Source organism: Penaeus monodon, unplaced genomic scaffold, assembly GCF_015228065.2.
Source record: "Penaeus monodon isolate SGIC_2016 unplaced genomic scaffold, NSTDA_Pmon_1 PmonScaffold_726, whole genome shotgun sequence".
Lineage (NCBI taxonomy): Eukaryota > Metazoa > Arthropoda > Malacostraca > Decapoda > Penaeidae > Penaeus > Penaeus monodon.
The window spans coordinates 33682-41181 of record NW_023662394.1 but is presented as its reverse complement, the minus strand read 5'-3'; the positions used below and the strand labels follow the sequence as shown (position 1 = coordinate 41181).

Genomic DNA, 7500 nt, shown 5'->3' with positions numbered 1-7500 from the left:
TATTGTTACTGTTATCTTATTGTTATGTTACTCTTATTGTTGCTATTCGTAGTTTTAGTATTAGCATAGTATTATTCCCCAAAAAGGAAAAGTTTCATGCGTTATCACGTGGCGTTTGTGAATGCCGCCGTAGCCATCCGTTATCTCCCCTTAACCGTTCCTGTGATCTCTGTTATCGCTCTCCTCGCACCAGGATTTGCGTGCATTATCATGTGACCGTTGCAGGCCAGGCTGGTAGTGACTGCACTGTCTCTTCTCGTTCTTTTTGAGTTTGAAATTTATTTTATTACTAATATATTAATAATATTATTATTATAATAATAATATATGAATAATAATATTATTAACAATAGTATTAATTATAATAATATTATTACTAATAATATTGATTATAATAATACGATTATTAATATTATTATTATTATTATTATTATTATTTTTATTATTATCATTATTATTATTTTATTATTTTATCATTATTATTATTTTTATTTCATTATATTTTTTTATTTTTTTTTGTATTATTATATTATAGTAAAAAATTAAATTATTATTATTTTTAAATTATTATTTTTTTTTATAATTTTTTTTTATTATATTATTATTATTATTATTATCATTATAGTTATTATTATTACTATTGTTTTTTTGTATTATTTTTATTTATAATTTTTTTTTATTTTATTTTTATTTTAATTTTTTTTTATAAATAATAAATTTTTTATTTTTATTAATAATTATTTTTTTTAAAATTTTAATTTTATTTTTTATTTTTACATTATTTTTTTTTTATTATATTTTAATTTTATTTATTATTATTACTTTTTTTTATTATATTAATTTTTTATTTAAAAACCATTATTTTTATATTATTATTTATTATTTTATTTTTTTTATTTTTATTTTATTCTTTTATTTATTTTAAATTTTTCTTTTTTATTTTTTTTTATTATTTATTTTTAAAATTTTTATTATTATTTTTATTTTAATTTTAAAATTTTTTTTTTTTTATTATTTAATTATTTTATTTTTTTTTATTATTATTTCATTATTAATTATTATTATTTTATAAATTTTTTTTATTTATTTATTATTATTTTTATATATATAATTATTAATTTATTAATTTTTAATGATTTTATTACCATTTTTGTTTTTTTTAATTTTATATTATTATTTTTATTATTTTTATTATTTTACAAATTATTATTTTTTTTTTTTTGTTTTTTATTATAAATAATTTAATATATTATTATTTTTAATTTTTTTTTTTTTTTTGTTTTTCCCCCCCTTTTATTGTTTTTTTTCTTACTCTTATTCTTTTCTTTTGCCACAGCGAAAAAGGACGGGTTTTCATGCGTTATCATGTGGCCCTTTGGGGAAAGCCCGGGCCCTAGCCATCCGTTATCTCCCCCTTTAAACCCTTTCCCTTTTTCTCTGTTATCTCTCTTCTCGCACCAGGATTTGCGGCGTTATCATTTGACCGTTGTAGGGCCCGGCTGTTGATGCACTATCTCTTCTCGTCTTTTTTTTGAGTTTGAAAATTTTTTTTTTATTTTTAAAAATTTAAAATAATTATTTTTTTATTTAATAAAAATATTTTATTAAAAATATTATAAAATTAATATTATTAAAAAGGTGTTAATATTAATAATATTATTACTAATAATATTGATAGTATTATTTTTATTATTATTATTATTATTATTATTATTATTATTATTATTATTATTATTATTATTATATTATTATTATATTATATGTTATTATATCATCATCATATTTATTATCATCGTTGTTGTTGTTGTTAGTTGTTGTTGTTATTGTTATTGTTATTATAGTAGTATAGTAGTATAGTTATATCCGTTATCATGCGACTGTATAGGCGATATCTCATTTGAATCGTTATTGGATATCGCTTTTGTTTTTCAAATATCTCGCTCTTTTTTGTTTTCGTCATTTTTATTTACGGTATAAGGTTGATTTATAGTCATATTATTATAGTATGTTTCTATTCCGTTATTTCTCGTTCCATCTGGTTATTTGTCTATCTTAATGAATGGTTTCATATTTGTATTTGACAATTTATTACACAATCATTTTGATCATTTTGTATACTGTTTATATATAACATGTAATAACGTATTCATTAAAGCATTTTGTTGAAAATATTGTTCTTTCGCCAGTTTGTCTCTGACACATCCATAGCGTTTAAGTTGTGTTTGCTCGCAGCATGACAATCGGTTTTCTTTCGTCGATGCCAATGAGCGTCAAGTTCGCTCGCGTTGCGCCAATCAGTGCGCTTTCGTGAACTGTCATCGGAAACGGTGCCCTCCATCTCATCCATCCATCCGTCCGCGTTTCTCCATGCTCGCCAGCCTGCTTATCATTCACAGTTGGAGCGTGAGCGTAGTGTGTCTCTCTGTGTTGCTGCGTTATATTTTAGTGACACATCCGAACGGGCGAAATAATACATTGAAACGCAGTTTCCATGGAGATGGACTCTTTGCTTCAGTTAAGATAAGTACAAGTGCTTTTTCTATACATTTTATACCCATATAATTGATTAATTTCTATTTCATACGGGTCGCCTCCTTCTTTTCATTTAAAGCTAAGCATTTCCTTCATGGCTTTCACTTACCCTTGTTCTTTTCGTTCGCTTCATAATATCTATATTGTTTTCCCCTCCTTTTCTACTTTTCATCCTCGCACGTGACTCCAGTTCTTATGTTAATTATTCACTCTGTCTTGATTCCTTTGTCTGTTCTGTGTCTGTGTCTTGTCCCTCTCTCTCTTCTCTCTCGTCTCTCTCTTCGTCGTCTCTGTCTTCTCTTCTCTCTTCTCGGTTCTCTCTCTCAGTCTTGTGTCTCGCCTCTCTCTCTATGTCTGCCTGTGTGTCTTTCTCTGTCTGTGTCTTTCTCTCTTTCTTTCTGTCTGTGTCTTTGTCTCGTCTCTCTCTCTCTCTTCTCTCTCTCTCTCTCTCTCTCTCTCTCTCTCTCTCTCTCTCTCTCTCTCTCTCTCTCTCTCTCTCTGTTGTCTTTGTCTGTCTGTGTGCGTCTCTCTCTTTCTCTCTGTCTCTGTCTCTTATCATTTATACGAATAATGAAAGCAAAAACGTGTCGTGCGTGTCATTGGCGCTGTATCCACCGTTTCGGTATGCCCCATTCCCAACCCTGATGTCAACCGCGCCAAATCATTCGAAACCAGAAGTTCCTCTGCATGATGGATCAGGTAAGTAATAACAAGCCGCAGTTTTTAATAAGTAGTTACTATGTAGGTATGAATATATTTTGTTGATGTGTTTACAGTAGTGTATGTGAGACAAGGAGTGTGTTGTAGGGGGTTTCCCTTGTCCTCCCTCTCCTCCTCCTCTCCCTCTCCTCTCTCTCTCCTCTCCTCTCCTCTCCCCCTTCTCTCTCCTCCTCTTCCTTCCCTTCCCTCTTCTTCCTTCCCTCCTCCCTTCTCTTCCCTCCTCTTCTATCCTCTTCCCTCCTCTCCTCTTCTATCCTCTCCTTGTCTTCCCTTTCCTCCTCCTCCCTTAGCATTACATTTTCTGCTTTTTTTTAAAATTTTATTTTATTGTTATTTGTAGAATATTTATTGATAGACTATTAAAGTTTTAAACACTATAATATTTCTATTGAACTAATACCGTTAATGAACTTAGCTGTTGACGCGGCAGATAATTTAAAATAATCTATCAATTAATCAATCCTTCTCCCTTCTCTTCCCTCATCTTTCCTCCTCTTCTTCCTCTTCCCTTATCTTCCCTCCTCCTCCTCCCCCCTCTTTCTTCTTTCTCTTCCTCTTCCTCCTCTTCCACTCCTCCTCCGTTCACTTCTCTTCTTCTTCCTTTCTCTCCTCTTCCCTCATCTCCCATTCCCTTCCCTTCCTTCTCTCCTCTTCCTCTCTCCTCTTCCCTCCTCTCCCTTTCCCTTTCTCTCTCTCCTTCCCTCCTCTCCCTCTTCCCTCCTCTTCCCTTTCCCTTCCTCTTCTCTCCTCCCTCTTCCCTCTCTTCCTTCTCTCCTTCTTCCTCTCTCTTCTCTTCCTTTCTTCTCTTCCTTCCCTTCGTTTCCCTTCTCTTCCTCTCCTTCTCTCCATTCTCTTCCCTTCCCTTGTTTCTCCTCCTTCCCTATCCTCTATCCTTATCCTCTTCTTCTTCTTCTATCACTTTTCTTCTCTTCTATCCTATCTCTTCTCATCCACATCTATCCTCTTCCTATTCTTCTACCTTCTCTTCTATCTTTTTCTTTTTCAATCCTCTCATCTTCTATCTTTTCTATCCTCTTCTATCCTTCATTTCTATCTTCTATCCATCATTATCTTCTATCCTTCTATCTATCTCTTCTATCTTTTTCTATCCTCTTCTATCCTCTCATCTTCTATCTTTTCTATCCTTTTCTACCCTCATTTCTATCCAATTATTATATCTTCTTCTATTTTCTATCTATTTTTTTATCCTCTTCTTATCCTCTCATCTTACTATCTTCTATCCACATCTATCCTCTCATCTTCTATATATATATATATTATATATATATACATACATAACATACACATATGTGTGTGTATATATGTATTCATATATAGATATATATGTGTATACATTTTTTCATATATATGTGTATATATACACATACAATATGTTATATGTATATGTATGTGTGTGTATATATAGAGATCTTGACACAAGTATACATGTAGATGTATGAGGTGCAGTCAGGTAAGACATTGTGCAACAAATTGCCTTACAGTGGCCTTTACATATACCCAAAATGTAATGGTTATATGGGGTCTTGTGATTGTATGTATATATGTATGTATGTATGTATGTTTGATGTGTGAAATCAATTGAATGTGTTTCGTCTCTAACTTAATGTATCCTTTGCTCTCTAAACATGATGCGTTTGTGTCTGTAATCGTATATGAATAGATGTACATTTATTGCTACTAATATCAGTCATAAATACAAATGTATGGTGTGTGTTATGAGTATGGCATTTATTATTATAATAGATTTGTCAATTTTCTCATTAGGAAGATGCTGTGGCTCCTAAAGGAGCCGATGTTGAGATGGGACAACCAAGAAAAATGTTTATTTCTTCTCGGTCTTCTTGGGGAGGAGCACAGCCTGGATGTTAGGCAGACACCACCCTGGGCAATGGTGACGCCAGACAGCAGCTTGCTTTAGCTCTTCATCGTTACGTATGGCAAGCTGCAAGTGACGGGGATGATAACGGGTCTTCTTTTTGTCCACGAGCGGCGTTACCTGCAATTCCAGGACCTCAGCGGCCAGGTATTCCATGACGGCAGCCAGGTACACGGGGGCACCAGCTCCCCACACGCTCGGCGTAGTTGCCCTTACGCAGAAGGCGGTGAATTCTGCCAACAGGGACTGAAGGCCGGCCCTGCTGGAGCGGGACTTTGACTTGCCCTTTACCTTACCACCCTTACCACGACCAGACATGATGTTTGCTTGTTAGGTACTTTATAAACCTTATCGCTGTTTGTCGAGCTTAGCTTTTATAGGCGGCCCCGGTTGACTGAGTCAGATTGCGACGGCTGGCATGTGGAACGGACCTCAGATGAGCCAGTAGTCGTGGTCCTGTACGCGGAGGCTGGCATGCGCGTCGAACAATAAAATGAAAAAGTGAGTGGGGAGCTTCATTCTTCGTGCCGTAAGTACGATTGACATCATGCCACCCAAAACTTCCGGAAAGGCTGCCAAGAAGGCCGGTAAGGCCCAAAAGTCTATCACCAAGGGTGATAAGAAGAAGAAGCGCAGGAGGAAGGAGAGCTACAGCATCTACATCTACAAGGTGCTCAAGCAGGTCCACCCTGACACTGGTATCTCCTCCAAGGCCATGTCTATCATGAACTCTTTCGTGAATGACATTTTTGAACGCATTGCAGCTGAGGCTTCCCGCCTTGCACACTACAACAAGCGTTCCACCATCACCAGCCGGAGATTCAGACCGCTGTCAGTTGTTGCTGCCCGGAGAACTGGCTAAGCACGCCGTTAGTGAGGGAACTAAGGCCGTCACCAAGTACACTTCTTCCAAGTAAATCTCTAGGTTGCAATGATTTACTTGCCTCCTAGAACAACATCGGCTCCTTTAGGAGCCACAGATCGTGATAAGCAGATATACAATGACGTTAGTAACCCAATTGCCACCACTACCTTTCCTGCTAGTACTAGTACTACTAGTAGTAGTATTAGTACTACTACTACTACTACTACTACTACTACTACTACTACTGCTACTACTGCTGCCACCACTACCATTCTGTCCTATAAGTTTATTTATTATTACCAACTTTGTGATAATTATAGTACTACTACTACCATTACTGTCCTACATGTTTATTATTATCAACATTGTGATAATCATACTACTAGTACCAGTACCATTACTGTCCTATAAGTTCATTTATTCTTACCAACATTGTGATAATCATAGTCTCATAAGAATAATGACACTATCCATATCAATGGTATTAGAAAGAAAAACACATTTCCCGCCTATTCAAGGAATGTGCAAATCAGGATAGTAGTTCACTAGGCCATACTACTACTACTACTACAACTACTCCTCCTACTCCTGGTATATTTATTTATTTATTTAGTAGATAGACCTTGGATCATGGCATTTGTTTATTCTGTTACTCAAAGTGAGTCATAAGATAATGTTTAGTGTTAGTGTGGTCTTGATTGCAATATATATATATATATATATATATATATATATATATATTGTGTGTGTGTATAGGTATATATATGTATATATATGTATATGATATGGAATGAGAGAGTGTATGTGTGGTGTGTGTATGTATATATATATACAGTATTTATATATATATATATATTCAATTAATATACATATAATGAAGAGAGAGAGTGTGTGTGTATATATATATACAGTATACACACACACACACACAATATATATATATATATACAATGAGAGAGAGAGTGTGTATATATACAGTATTTTCAAACAATATATATTATATATACTATAATATATTATATATATATATACATATATATACATATATACGCAATATATATCCGTAAATGAGAGAGAGAGAGAGAGTGTTGTGTTGTATGTGTATATATATATATATACAGTATTTATATACAATATATATATATATATGTGTGTGTTGTGTGTGTGTGTGTGTGTGTGTGTGTGTGTGTGTGTGTGTCTGTCTTATACATATATATCCATGGATTTATACATGTGAGAGGGGTGTATGTGTGTGTGTGTATATATATATATATATATGTATACATGTATATAGGTATATATATATACATTATATATATTATATATAGATATTTATATATTATATGAGAGAAGGGATGTATGTGTGTGTATATATATACATTTTACTATTATATATCAATAATTATATATTTATATATATAGTATTAATATATATATATGTGTGTGTAGTATGTAGTATTATATAGATATATTATATATATTATAT

General features: G+C 32.8%; 2 pseudogenes; one reads left to right on the top strand and one right to left on the bottom strand.

The window, feature by feature from the left end:
• Positions 1-4987: 4987 nt before the first annotated feature.
• LOC119571643 lies at positions 4988-5549 on the bottom strand (annotated as a pseudogene).
• Positions 5550-5606: 57 nt separating this feature from the next.
• On the top strand, positions 5607-6066 carry LOC119571644 (annotated as a pseudogene).
• Positions 6067-7500: the final 1434 nt, after the last annotated feature.